Source organism: Aquarana catesbeiana, linkage group LG11, assembly GCF_042186555.1.
Source record: "Aquarana catesbeiana isolate 2022-GZ linkage group LG11, ASM4218655v1, whole genome shotgun sequence".
In the NCBI taxonomy this organism is placed as follows: Eukaryota; Metazoa; Chordata; class Amphibia; order Anura; family Ranidae; genus Aquarana; species Aquarana catesbeiana.
Genome location: NC_133334.1, coordinates 119,917,185 through 119,932,648, shown reverse-complemented (window position 1 = coordinate 119,932,648; position 15,464 = coordinate 119,917,185). Strand labels below are relative to the sequence as shown.

Sequence of the window (15,464 nt, the reverse complement as noted above, 5' to 3'; positions counted from 1 at the left end):
TGCGGTAGGATGTGACTAAGAAAATGTCAGGAAAGTCCTACTAGAACAGCTGAACTTTATTTGGGGTTAATCAGAGGCACTTTAAATGATGGGAGGTGTGTACTGACTCCTATTTAACATGAGTTTGAATGTGATTGCTTAAGGCCCCTTTCACACGAACGGATCGTTCAGGTCCGCCTGTCAGTATTTTAGGCGGAATAAACAACAAAGGCGCCTCTTAGTAAGATTGTAAAGATTTAATGATACAATTCCATTATCACACTCACATGTAAAGACTGTGTAGTCCGGCAGGGGTAAAGTCAGTAGAGGCCATGTCCGTGCTCACAGATAAGAGAAGCCTGCTTCCTCAACGCTGCCTGCTGTTGTTGTGCCGACTTCCGGGTCTCGATCGTGGATCGCTGTCCAGAACGAAGCTTGGTCAGGCAGTCAGGTGGAAGGCTGGAGCGCAGATTAGGTGGTGGCGCTGTACTGCTGTAAAGCAAAGCGTTTCAGAGCATGCGCATTGTGGTGCGCTCCTTTATCAATGGTATTTTAGGCGGACCCGAACAGACGCTCCATGCAGGTCTATGGAGCGACGAATGTCAGCGGTTACCATGTCCGCTGATATCCGATCCGCTAAAATCAGACGTACGGCGATACGTTCACATCCGTCCTATCGGATCGGATGAGATCTGATGAAAACGGACATGCTGTCCGTTTTCATCTGATCCCTCCATAGAAATCGGCGGCACTCTGACAGGCCCCTCCCCGCTCAGTGAGCAGAGACGCACCTGTCATCCGCTGGCTCAGCGGAGATAAACAGAGAGATCTCCTGCTGAGCTGGTGGACAGAGCTGAGCGGATTAGCCTTGTGGGAATGAGGCCTAATTCTGAACACAGCTACATGTGCACACCCTTATAAGAGGGTGTGCACACTTATGCAAACACATTATTTTAGTCTTTTATTTTTACCCCCCCCCCAATAAAGATTTCAGTTTGTTTTTCAATTGAGTTGTACAGTTTATAGGTCACATATAAAGGTGGAAAAAGTTCTGAAATGATTTATCACATGATTTACATCACAGAAACCTGACCTGGTGTGTAGACTTTTTATATTCACTGTATGTACGTGCATGTTGTATTTGCCTTTATATTATGTGCCAGTGCTAAATACATCAGTATATAGATGTGGGGCGAGCACTGGGGGGTCCATTGTGGGGGTAATCACTGATGGGTGGCTACTTTCAAATACAAAAGGAGGGCTTGCAGAACGAACATAGCCACCCTAGGACAGGAAGTCTCTGAACACAGGAATAAAGCATGCAATTCTGAGAGGATACCAAGAGATAAGATACAATAAACTAACATTGTAATATATTGTGTTTTGTTTTATTTAATATAAAATGTGAGTTTAGTGTCACTTTAAAGTTTGGTAAGCTGCAGTATAATAAAGATTTGTTTTTGGGGTTAATACCGCTATACTTGAATTGTGCTCACAGGCGTAAAAAACACATTTCCTTTTTTTGATTACAGACCTGAATACAGATATATTGTTTTCAGTGGAGAAATGCACACAGCTGTGTAAACATGCACCGTGTTCATATCTGTGTCCAAAAATAAAAATGTCTGCGTCTGAGGACATGCATTTTACACACGTGTGTGTAAACGCATGTATGGATTCAAAATAGTACTCTGGTATTGGAAAAAAAAGCAGGAGGGTATATAACTACAATTTTACATATTTGAAAATGTATCTAAAGGCAAGCATGTTATTGATCATACTGGGCATTTTTGCCAAAAAAAAACAAAACTTGCCTATGTGATTGGTAAACCTTACGTCCACGTGCATGCAGCATAATGCTCCTGTCAATATAGTCCACTATTATTGTTGTGGCTGACAAACACTGTCTGCAGCCTATGTGAAGACACGAGAAATGTTTCAGATTTAATGTATCTCTATAGGTTTAGAAGTAACAGTGAGCAGGCTTTCTGTACAAAACATCATTGTATTGCACTTTTACTTTTAGATCTATGTAAACTCTCCCTCTGGTTTGGAAATGGTTAATGGTTTGCTAATGTTATTGTTAGTATGGTTCAGTAAACCAGTATGATTGGTAATAACTCCTCCGTAATCCAGCCTGCATTAGATTCAGCATTACTAGTAGCTTATCATAGCAACCACAGTACAGCAGGCAAGTTAGGGCTTGTTTGTGTAAGGCTTCTGTCATCTGAAGACCAATTGGAGACGGCTTCTCAGGCAAACAGTTCAGCTTTTCTTTCCAAGTCTGACAGCTACTGCAGACATACATACACTGTGCGGGAGGCTGGTGACATGCCTGGAGCGTGAGTATGTTACCATTATTGGGTTATTTGGGTAGGTAAATAAGTAGTGCATGCAAAGGAACTAGAATGTATACTGTCCCATCTAGATTAGGTGTGTTCAAGAATTTGTTACTGTATATGATTTCCCATATGCTGCATGATGTGTGTTCAGAAGAATGGACATGTTTATGTATCTCCAGGGGTCAAATTATTCACTTTTTAACATCCGATCATTGCTCTTTATCTTGGTTTGTGTTTAATGAGAAACAACTTTTTTTCTAAGTGTAAGAAGATATGTCATTTACGTGTGTGTGTGTGTGTGTGTATTGCAAACTACGTTTTGTGAACATTAATAAGTCCAGAAGAAAGAAAGATTAAATATTTAAGAACATGCATATATAAACATATATAAAAATGACAATCTAGAGGGTAATTACAATACACATACAGTATCTCCCAAAAGTAAGTACACCCCTCACATTTTTGTAAATATTTTATTATATCTTTTCATGTGACAACACTGAAGAAATGACACTTTGCTATAATGTAAAGTAGTGAGTGTACAGCTTGTATAACAGTGTAAATTTTCTGTCCCCTCAAAATAACTCAACTCACAACCATTAATGTCTAAACCGCTAGCAACAAAAGTGAGTACACCCCTATGTAAACATGTCCAAATTGGGCCCAAAGTGTCAATATTTTGTGTGGCCACCATTATTTTCCAGCACTGCCTTAACCCTCTTGGGTATGGAGTTCACCAGAGCTTCACAGGTTGCCACTGGAGTCCTCTTCCACTCCTCCATGATGACATTACAGAGCTGGTGGATGTTAGAGACCTTGCGCTCCTCCACCTTCTGTTTGAGGATGCCCCACAGATGATCAATAGGGTTTAGGTCTGGAGACCTGCTTGGCCAGTCCATCACATTTACCCTCGGCTTCTTTAGCAAGGCAGTGGTCATCTTGGAGGTGTGTTTGGAGTCATTATCATGTTTGAAAACACCCTTCGGCCCAGTCTCTGAAGGGAGGGGATCATGCTCTGCTTCAGTATGTCACAGTACATGTTGGCATTCATGGTTCCCTCAATGAACTGTAGCTCCCCAGTGCTGGTAGCACTCATGCAGCCCCAGAACATGACACTCCCACAACCGTGCTTGACTGTAGGCAAGACACACTTGTCTTTGTAATCCTCACCTGGTTACCATCACACACGCTTGACACCATCTGAACCAAATACATTTATCTTGGTCTCATTAGACTACAGAACATTGTTCCAGTAATCCATGTCCTTAGTCTGGTTGTTTTCAGCAAACTGTTTGCGGGCATTCTTGTGCATCATCTTTAGAAGAGGTTTCCTTCTGGAAGGACAGCCATGCAGACCAATAATACAAGAATGGAGAGGGGTTTTAGGTTGGGGCTTTAAAGGAGGAAATGGCCTGGTAAGGTTGAATACCTCCATGCAGACCAATTTGCTGCAGAGTGAGACGTATGATCTGAGCCCTGACAGGCTGTCCCCCCACCCCTTCAACCTCTGCAGCAATGCTGGCAGCACTCATAGCAACTCACATGGTTGATGATTAAAAGAGGCACATCTAAGTATGCAGGCATCTGGGGTAAAGCTGTCCCCATAGACCGTCCTCCGCACCGCCATCGACGTCATCCCCTTCCACACTGCACTCTACAAGCACTTCAAGCCTCGTTTTCAGATTGCTCTACTGCAGGGTAGTCTTCCCGGTCATGATTGCAGATTGACAGTGGTGAGAGCCTGTGATGCGGATGACGGTCTATGTGGACAGCTTTACCCCGGATGCCTGCATACTTAGATGTGCCTTTTTTAATCATCAGCCATGTGAGTTGCTAAATGTTGTAATTTCGTTAGTAAATGTTACCATATTGCTACACTTAGAGGCACCTCTAATCCCCTTGTGGAGGCTTCCATTTGTGGATGGACATTTTATGGTTACACAACCTATCACATTGCTATAATCTTTCTATATGGACTATAACCTAAAGGATTTATGAATAAATTGTGAAACGAATCATCTGAGTTTTCATTATTTCTTATGGGGAAATTTGCTTTGATTTATGAGTGCTTTGGATTACAAGCACGTTTCCGGAGCAAATTATGCTTGCAATCTAAGGTTTTACTTTATATATAGATCACACCATATATATATATATATATATATATATATATATATATATATATATATATATACATATATATATATATATATATATATATATATATATATATATATATATATATATATATATATATACACACACACTATATTGTCAAAAGTATCTGGACGCACTTGAACTTTAATGGCAACCCTGTCTTCGTCCGTAGGGTTCAATATTGAGTTGGCCCACCCTTAGCATCTATACCAGCTTCACCTCTTCTGGGAAGGCTGTCCACAAGGTTTAGGAGTGTGTCTATGGGAATGCTTGACCATTCTTTCAGAACCGCATTTGTGAGGTCAGGCACTGATGTGGACGAGAAGGTCTGGCTCGCAGCCTCCGTTCTAATTCATCCCAAAGGTGTTCTGTCCAGTTGAGGTCAGGACTCTGTGCAGGCCAGTAAAGTTCCTCCACCCCAAACTCGCTTATCCATGTCTTTATGGACCTTGCTTCGTGCACTCGTCCAAATCATTTAGTGGAGGGGGGGGGGTGGCGTTATTGTGGGGTTGTTTTTCAGGGGTGTGGCTTGCCCCCTTAGTTCCAGTGAAAGGAACTCTTAAGGCATCAGCATACCAAGACATTTTGGACAATTTCATGTTCCCAACTTTGTGGGAACAGTTTGGGGATGGCCCCTTCCTGTTCCAACATGACAGTGCACCAGTGCACAAAGCAAGGTCCGTAAAGACATGGATGAGCGAGTTTGAGGTGGAGGAACTTAACTGGCCTATACAGAGTCCTGAACTCAACCCGATAGAACACCTTTGGGATGAATTAGAGTGGAGACTGCAAGCCAAGCCTTCTCGTCCAACATCAGTGCCTGACTTCACAAATGCGCTTCTGGAAGAATGGTCAAACATTCCCATAGACACACTCCTATACCTTGTGGACAGCCTTCCCAGATGAGTCAAAGCTGTTATAGCTGCAAAGGGTGGGCCAACGTGTGTGTGTTTGTCCTGCCACAGACACCAGTAATAGGGTCCTATTTCTCTGATATCGACCCTCCCACTAATACCAGCAATGGGACACTTCCTCCCACTAATACCAATGATGGGACACTATTCCTCCCACTAATATCAACGATGGGACACTATTCCTTCCACTAATATAAACGATGTGACACTATTCTTCCCACTAACACCAACGATGGGACACTATTCTTCCCCTTAATACCAACGATGGGACACTATTCTACCCACTAATATAAACAATGGGACACTATTTCTCCCACTAATACCAATGATGGGACACTATTCCTTCAACTAATACCAACAATGGAACACTATTCCTCCCACTATTAACAACGATGGGACACTATTCCTCCCACTAATACCAACGATGGGACACTATTCTTCCCGCTAATACCAATGATGGGTGTGGTTAGCCACACTCTTCACTATGGGCAGTAATGTGAGACCAGGAGGCGGGGCGTTACGGCGCCTCGACCCATGAGATCCATTGCCCAAAACGAGGCGTGGCGCAGCGGCGGACTTCCTTCCTGTGACTTCCGCTACTGCGCACGTCCTCAAAACTCAGCCGAATAGAGGGGGCGGAGCGCGATGGCGCTCCGTCCTATGTAATTTGGCCGTGCCGAGAAAGAGGCTTGGATTTCCATTCCGAGCACTTCCGGATCGGCCGGCCATAACCTTAGCAATATTTTAAGTTTACTTTCACCTTATTTCATCTTTTGACCCCGATATTTTAGAACAGCGGTATAAATACTGCTTATCTTTGTTCTTTATAACATACACTGCATAAGGTTTATACATATTTTGGAACCGGAAGTGATGTCAGTTGGTCATTTCCTGGGCTGTGACACTCCCAGTGGGGGTCATTTCTAGTTTAAATTGCGGTGGAATAGGGGGGTCCACACCCCAGATGAAGGCTGGTGAGCCGAAACATGTCGGGTGGACCCTCTATGATCACCGCGTTTGATACTATCTAAGCTGTTTACATCCTTATACCATGTGAGTGCTCCTTTTTTATTGTTTTGAATAAATGCATGCTTTTTAAACGATATCATGCCATGTGAGTCTTCCTTCTCTCATGGTTCCAATTAAACATCTGGTTGACCTGCTGATACGTCTGGACGGGTGAAGCTGTCGGCAGACCCCCCCTCTTCCCCATTTGAAGCTGCAGATATCTGATGTCCCATCCTGCCAGCCTCGGTGGCTAAATAAGCTTTTTTGACTTGTAAGACATATGTCTGTTCAAGTCCCCTGCTTCCGGTAAGCCTCTTCAGATGCTATGGTGATGGTTTTGACACACACTTAGACGTCACATTCGATTTGGGGTTTTACCGTTCTCACCCATCAGTGATACTTCGTTGTTGTCCTCATCAGCTAATCCTCAGAGACTGTTGGTGGTGGTTTTTGATTTTTATCAAGAACACATTTTTTATAATATATATGGACTTTATTCACAGTTGATTAATTTTTCATACATATATTTATACTTTGGTTTTATTTCCACCTCTCACTGGTGTTTTGCCATTATGTTTTACATGTCACTTTGCAATATTTATTAATATTTTTTCATTGAGTCACTTTCCATTGAATTTTTTGAAGCATTTTCTGTTTTGGCTTATCTTCTGGCCATTGTAAGATGGCTCGTGCTTAATAATCTTTTATTTTGACACTTAGCGCTACACTATTTTTATATTTGTTGATTTTCTACTTCTTTGTCTTAGAGGTGTGTTAGCCGATTCTTTCAACATCATTGGAGCAGCGCTGTACTCATTTCTCATCTACCTCTAGTGCCATTTGATTTTTTCAAAAAATATCATTTGTGACAGTTTCACCTATTTGTACTGCTGCTTGTACTGCTGCTAATCCAGTTATCCACAGAAAAAGAAAAATCTTTTTCTGTGGATAACTGGCAGCTCTACCCTAAACCAATGTATTCTATTATTTTCTGTAAAAGGAACCTAGGGGATGTACGGACTGGAAGAAGTGTACATATTTATTTATATTCATTTTGCTGTCTTTTAACAAATCTTCGGTACTTTTCATCATTTTCTTTTAGCTCCCCAACCTCACACTCTTTTATTTCAAACTTATTAAACAGTTTCTAAACCTAAAACATTTTAGGGGAGTGGGTGAAAAAGGGTAATGAGGGAATGTTTCTGTACTCTTTTTTATTACTTGTCTACCAGAGCCCTTTTTTGGTTTTTGCACATATTTGCACATTTTTGGCCTGAAGATTACTGGTAGTTAAACCCCCAAATCAGTATATATTATCTGTAAACAAATACCCTGGAGAATAAAATGGCGGTAGCTGCAATTTTTTACATAATACATGTTACATGATATTAGCACACGTTTATAAAAAAAAATTACACTAATGTTAATCTTGGTGCATGTAAACACCATATGTTACCCAATGTTTGGTAAAAATATAAAAGATGAGGTTGTGTAAAAGTACAAAGATATGCAACATGTCAAGCCTTAAAATTGCACATGCCTGAGAAATGATATCAAACATTGTCTATGGGCGTCGCTTTAAAAGCCTTTACAGGCCCTGAAGGCCTGGTCCTAAAATTATTGATCTCAGTACGACATTTGTGGCGATATGTACTATGTGTAGCGCAGTCATTATTTTTGCACACCCACCACATGCATTTATAATCTTAGTGTGTACATGGGGGTGGGAGTCTTTAACATTTATTTATTTTTATTTAACCACTTACCACTGGGCACTTAAACCCCCTTCCTAACCAGACCAGTTTTCAGCTTTTAGTGCTCTCACATTTTGAATGACAATTACTCAGTCATGAAACACTGTACCCATATGAAATGTGCATCCTTTTTTTTCACACAGATAGAGCTTTCTTTTGATGGTATTTAATCACCTCTGGGTTTTCTATTTTTTTGTGCTATAAAAGAAAAAAGACCGAAAATTCTGTTAAAAAAATGCATTTTTCTTAGTTTCTGTTATAAAATTTTGCAAATTAGTAATTTTTCTTCATATATTTTGGCCAAAATGTATACTGCTACATATCTTTGGTAAAAATAACCCAAATTGGTGTATATTATTTGGTCTTTGTGAAAGTTATAGAGTCCACAAGCTATGGTGCCAATCACTGAAAATTGATCACACCTGATGCACTGACAGCCTCATTTCTTGAGACCCTAACAAGCCATGAAAGTACAAATACCCTCCAAATGACCCCTTTTTGGAAAGCAGACATTCCAAGGTATTTAGTAAGAGGCATGGTGAGTTTTTTGAGGTTGTGATTTTTTTCCCACAATTCTTTGCAAAATCAAGATTTTTTTTTCTTTTTTTTTCACAAAATTGTTATATTAGCAGGTTATTTCTCACAAACAGCATATGCATGCCACAAATTACACCCCAAAACACATTCTACTACTCCTCCTGAGTATGGCGACACCACATGTGTGTGACTTTTACACACCGTGGCCACATACAGTGGCCCAACATGCAGGGAGCACCGTCAGGCGTTCTTGGAGCATGAGTTATAAATAAAGTTGCACTAAATTAAACAATCTCTCTAAAGAGAAAATTGTAAATAAACCAAGTGGAGGTGAAACATACAAAATAAATCAATCAAATAATGCAAACATATGCAGTAAAAAAAATGAGTAATGAAAATAAGTGTCCATATGCATCAATAATGCATCATTGAATACATACATGAAGTGAATGTCCGTATACACCAATAGTGCAGGAAATAGTGTCCTTTAAAGAGCGTATACACAATTGATAAGTGTTTGGAAGAATGGGTAAATTTGAATAATGAGGTCCACAACAGGTAGGAATTCCGGGTAACCGCCCTTGCTTTTTGATGCCACAACTGACAGAAAAAGGGGTCTCAACCTGGAAGTGAAGCTCTATATATGGGAACCCTTACCAGAGCTGGTGGACCCCCTAAAGAGCAGGGTCATAAAATCAGACAGATTAAGCCCTCTGCAGGGACACGTGGATCCTCCAATGTCTCCGATCCCTCGATTGCCTCAGATAGTTAGTGGAGATAGTTCACCAAATTGCGATGATGTACTCATCAGATGGATGTTCTCAATCTAGAAAAAAACACACTCGGGCTTAAAGCCACGAGTGAGCAAACAGAGAGGGACTCCGATCGTGTAGTAGGTTAAAAAATAAAGCTTTAATGCTAATTAAAAGGAGCGGAGCTTGCAAGAGGACATATACAAAAAGGATTACATAAAAAGCCGGCTAGCTAAAAACAAGCAAATAGAACACCCGTGTGTCGGGGTCACATGTGGTGTGATTGCGTCAGCACAACGAACCACCCTACATGTTTCGCAATACCTTGCGTCTTCCTGTCCGCCCTCTGTCCGATCCGCTCGTTTTATTATTCCTACCTGTTGTGGACCTCATTGTCCAAATTTACCCATTCCTCCATACACTTATCAGTTGTGTATACGTTCTTTAAAGGACACTATTTCATGCACTATTGGTGTATATGGACATTCACTTTATTTATGTATTCAATGATGCACTATTGATGCATATGGACACTTATTTTCATTACTCATTTTATTTACTGCATATGTTTGTATTATTTGATTGATTTATTTTGTATGTTTCACCTCCACTTGGGTTATTTCCAATTTTCTCTTTAGAGAGCTTGTTTAATTTAACGCAACTTTATTTATAACTTGTACACTAGCACCATTAGATATTAGATGGTTTTTGTTACTGCTTTTTGTTTTATTCTAGCGCGGTATTGTCTTAATTTTATATTTATATTTGTTCTTGGAGCATAAATTACACACATAATTTCTTTACTACCTCTTATACTTTTGAAGGCCCTGGAGAACCAGGACAAAGTTAACGCCCCAAAAGTGACCCCATTTTGGAAAGAAAACAACCCAACGTAAAATCTGAGGCATAATGAGTCTTTTGAACATGTAATTTTTTTCACCCCAAAATAGATTCTCCTACTCCTCCTGAGTACGGCGATACCACATGTGTGAGACTTTTCCACAGCATGGCCACATAGAGAGGCCCAACATGCAAGGATCACCGTCAAGTGCTCTAGGGACATAAGTTTCAAATCTAATTTGACTACTTATTACACTTTTGTGATGCACTGTAGTGGCATGGATGAGAACTGATGTGGAATGGATGAGCATGAATGGGGGAATGGATGAGCCATGGAAGGGGTTGGCTGAGTATGGATGGGATGACTGAACATGAATGAGTACGGCCGGGTACAGCTGAGTATGGCTGGGTATAGATGGTATGGCTGGGTATGTATGGGATGGCTGGGTATTTATTTATTTTATTTATTTCAGGTACTTATATAGCGCCGTCAATTTACGCAGCGCTTTACATACACATTGTACATTCACATCAGTCCCTACCCTCAAGGAGCTTACAATCTAAGGTCCCTAATTCACATTCATACATACTAGGGACAATTTTTTTTAGACAGGATCTAATTAACCTACCAGCATGTCTTTGGAGTGTGGGAGGAAACCGGAGTACCTGGAGGAAACCCACGCAGGCACAGGGAGAACATGCAAACTCCAAGCAGGTAGTGTCGTGGTTGGGATTCGAACCAGTGACCCTTCTTACTGCTAGGCGAGAGTGCTAACCACTACATCACTGTGCCGGGTATGGCTAGGTACGGCTGAGTATGGCTGGGTATGGATGGGATGGCTGGGTACTGCTGAGTATGGATGGGTATGGCTGGGTACGGCTGAGTATGGCTGGGTATGGATGGGATGGCTGGGTACTGCTGAGTATGGATGGGTATGGCTGGGTACGGCTGAGTATGGCTGGGAAAGGCTGAGTATTGCTGAGTATGGCTGAGTACGGCTGGGTATGGATGAGTATAAATGGGTTTGCTGAGTATGGATGGATGAGTATGGATAGCTGAGCATGGATGGATGAGTATGCTGAGTGTGGATGGCTGAGCATGGATGGTTGAGTATGCTGAGTATGGATGGCTGAGCATGGATGGATGGCTGCAATGGGCACATATCAGCGCTGTGGGCACTACACATCCAGCCCACAGCACTGCAGCACGATCTGATCTCTCCCCTCTCCCCCCTCTGTACCGATCTGTAAGAGAGGGAGAGAGGAACCGCATGTCACGCCGGTTTGTTTACAAGCGATCACGTGACAAACGGGCGATGTCAGCAGCCATTTACCGTGATCTCGTAATGCACCGGGTCCTCCGGACTCAGCGGTCACTGATGTTCCCGGGTGCGTGCCATCATTCGGCTATAGCGCAGTCGCAAGCTGTTAAATATTACTTTATTTATTTAATTTTACAATTAAATGAGAAGTATGGCCAAAGCTCTTTTGGCCATATTTCTCATGTGAGTCACAGGACTGCACTTAGCTCTGCACTCTTGTGACCCAGATTCAGCTGACAGCGTGTTAAAGTCTGCTGACAGGTGACGTCACAGAGCGAGTCCAGGCTCTGCAGAGATCCCAGCAATAATGTCAGGATCATGTCAGGATAATGTCAGATGCTTGACTGGCAACTGGCTCAGCCTCTCAACGTGCTGCTGAGAGTCTGAGTCAGCCGCTTTTGCCCCTCCACAGTCCATTACTCCAGTGAGCACTGGAGGGGCAGAACAAAGAGTGGTGACTGACAGTCACTACTCTCTGCTCACAGTAGACCCAAGAACTGAGCTATCAGCAGTCTTTGATTGCAGTGTAGAGCCAGCTGTGGACAGCTGCAGCATCGGATAGATGCTGCAGCCATCTAGGTGAGTATGTAAGTTTTTTGTTTTCTTTGATTCCTGCACTTCTCTTTTAACTTGATGGCTACCATTCGTAGCCCACTCTATAAATATAAGCACAGTCCACACTGCCAAAGCAGCTAGGACTGTGTTCAAAATCTCTGTGTACAAGAAGCCATTTGAATGTGGTTAAAGGTGAAAATCTGGGCTGAATATACACTATATTGTCAAAAGTATTGGGACACCTGCCTTTACACGCACATGAACTTTAATGGCATCCCAGTCTGAGTCCGTAGACCATTCAATATTGAGTTGGCCCACCCTTTGCAGCTATAACAGCTTCAACTCATCTGGGAAGGCTGTCCACAAGGTATAGGAGTGTGTCTATGGGAATGTTTGACCATTCTTCCAGAAGTGCATTTGTGAGGTCAGGCACTGATGTTGGACCAGAAGGCCTGGCTCGCAGTCTCTGCTCTAATTCATCCCAAAGGTGTTCTATCGGGTTGAGGTCAGGACTCTGTGCAAGCCAGTCAAGTTCTTCCTCTTCAAACTTGCTCATCCATGTCTTTATGGACCTTGCTGTTCAGGGATTGGGCTTGGCCCCTTATTTCCAATGAAGGGATCTCTTAAGATGTCAGCATACCAAGACATTTTGGACAATTTTATGCTCCCAACTTTATGGGAACAGTTCGGGGATGGCCCCTTCCTATTCCAACATGACTGCTCACCACTGAGTTTTGGGTGGAGGAACTTGACAGGCCTGCACAGAGTTCTGACCAAGCCAGGCCTTCGCGTCCAAGATCAATACCTGACCTCACTAATGTGCTTCTGGAAGAATGGTTAAACATTCCCATAGACACACTCATAAACCTTGTAGACAGCCTTCTCAGAGGAGTTGAAGCTGTTATAGCTGGAAAGGGTGGGCCAACTCAATATTGAACTGTACGGACTAAGACTGAGATGCCATTAAAGTTCATGTGTGTGTAAAGGCAGGTGTCCCAATACTTCTGACAATATAGCGTATGTTGTCTCAATACCAGGAGCCATATGTATTCTTATTGGATTCTTGGTGTCTGTTGTTTTTTCAGATTTGTGCAGTAGTCCAGCATGAAACAACTCCTGCACTTTGCTTCTGTGTGGGAAGTTCCTGTAATTAAAGCAGAGTTTCACCCATATAAAAGTCAGCAGCTACAAAAAGTGTAGCTGCTGACTTTTATTAATTGAACACTCACCTGTCCCATGGTCCAGGAATGCGAGCGAACGAAGCTCCTCTCTGTGGCCGGCATTGTCACTGTGGGCGCCTGGCTGTGGCTTCACAGCCGGGCACACACTGCGCATGTGCGAGCCGCGCTGCGCACTGTGACTGGCCGGGCAATCATCTAAGACCTGTGACGTGTCCCAGATGATTGTGGACAGGGAGGGGGGAGAGGTGAACTTCCTTCCGGCGCCGCGGTGCCCAGGAGGAAGTGGGAGCTGGATCCCTCCAAAAAAATGACATGCCAAATGTGACATGTCAGGGGGTCACCTTCACTTAAAGCGGAAGTTCCATTTTTGGGTGGAACTCCGCTTTAAGACCAGTCACTGCAGCTCTCTCATTGTGCAGGGTGACTGGCCTTGTGTCATTTTCTGCAGGAAGCCTGTACTGGATAGTCCTACTGGGTTCATCACACAGCTCTGCTCTCTACACAGGCTATGTTACAAGGTAACCTCTGGGTTTGCAAAGGCATTTGGTGCACTTCTTTTATAAAACGTAAGAATGCCCTTAAACAGTTAATGTAATACAACTTAAGACTAGACCTCTTTTGTGGTGAGTTGCCTGTCACCAAGTATGAGAGAAAACATTGACAGGGACATTACATGAAAGCATGCATAGGAAGTTATACAGAACGGGTTTCTGGTGTTTTACATTTGGATTACTGGGTTGCAGTGGGGGAAGTGTTTGTGTGGTAGAAATCCACAGTCCGCAAACCTTATCCTAATTGTCAAGCACTTTTTTTTAAATCATACATCAGCTAATAGTGAGGTATCACTGATAGTTTTAACCACTATATTTTTATTGGCTCCTTTATTCTTCTAGTTGTGCTTTTTGGTTGACTGTTTTGAACATTTGTGTATTTCTTTCTACTACTACTACAAAAATAATAATAATGACCAGCATTGTACAGTAAGTCCCCTACATACGAACGAATTCTGTTCTGAGAGCACGCTCGTAAATCCAATTTGTTTGTAAGTCCAACACAGCTAGCCTAGGTACCCAACTATGGGCTCATACACACTGCAGCTCAAAGAAACAGCTCTTAGGCCTCTTGCACATGATACTTCCGTTTGAGCATCAATTTTTTTTTTTTTTTTATGTATTTGCACGTATTATTGCACATATGCATTCACGCATTTTCACGCAAACGTATTCTCGCGTTCACAATATGCTAATAGACTTTTGCGCACAAATGTGCGCATACTCGTGCAAGTGCGTGCATGAGGTGTAAATTACAACCAAAAATGCCAATTTTTCTATTTTTTTAATTTTTTATTGAAGAATACACAGCGCTTGTTTTTGTGCCTGTGTGCATAGTCACATTACAATTAGACCCGGTTCACACACGGGCGGCACGACTTGCAGGGCAAACGACTTCTGCGGCGACTTGCAAAACGACTTCTGTATAGAAGTCTATGCAAGTCGCCCCCAAAGTCGTACAGGAACCTTTTTCTAAGTCGGAGCGACTTGCGTCGCTCCAATTAGAACGGTTCCATTGTACAGAACGGGAGGCGACTTGTCAGGCGACTAGGTCGCCTGACAAGTCGTCCCTGTGTGAACCGAGTCTTAATGGGCTGTATTTTAGCGTTTTTCAAGCTGCAGTGTGCAAGAGGCCTTACAGGCTCTTATTATTTCTGCCTAGAAACTCCCTTCTATGTTAGCCAATGTGTCCATACACACTATGGGGGTTATTTACGAAAGGCAAATCCACTTTGCACTAAAGTGCACACTACAAGTGCAAAGTGCACATGAAATTGCACTGAAAGTGCACTTGGAAGTGTATATAATGCAAAGAGATGCAGCGCTAAAAAGGTAAGTGAAAAGAAAGTGAAAAAAAAGACTAAAGCATAGTCTCATAAGCATCAATATGTACTAATTGAACAAAAACAAGCTCACGTGCAAATTAGTAAATAAATGGATAAACACAAGATCTAGTCAAAAAACAATAAGGAGGGTTTGTGAAAAAAAAAAACGCTTATGCTCACAAAAGTTCAAGAAGGTTAAAGGAGCTTGAAGAAGCTCAATAAAAATGTCCACAAGAGCACAAAAAAA

General features: G+C 42.2%; 1 protein-coding gene across 4 annotated transcripts in view; it reads left to right on the top strand.

Moving 5' to 3' along the window:
• Window positions 1-15,464, top strand: part of RBL2 (RB transcriptional corepressor like 2) — a 176,289-nt gene that overhangs the window by 59,896 nt on the left and 100,929 nt on the right. Inside the window, exon 1 of one of the 4 annotated variants that reach the window (XM_073604964.1) lies at window positions 2,177-2,321. The exons of 2 other annotated variants lie outside the window; for them this stretch is intronic. The gene's annotated coding sequence lies outside the window, so the exon portion shown is untranslated. Of the gene's footprint in view, window positions 1-2,176; window positions 2,326-15,464 lie in introns of those variants that run through there. One more of the 4 variants, XM_073604965.1, reaches the window with a different exon arrangement.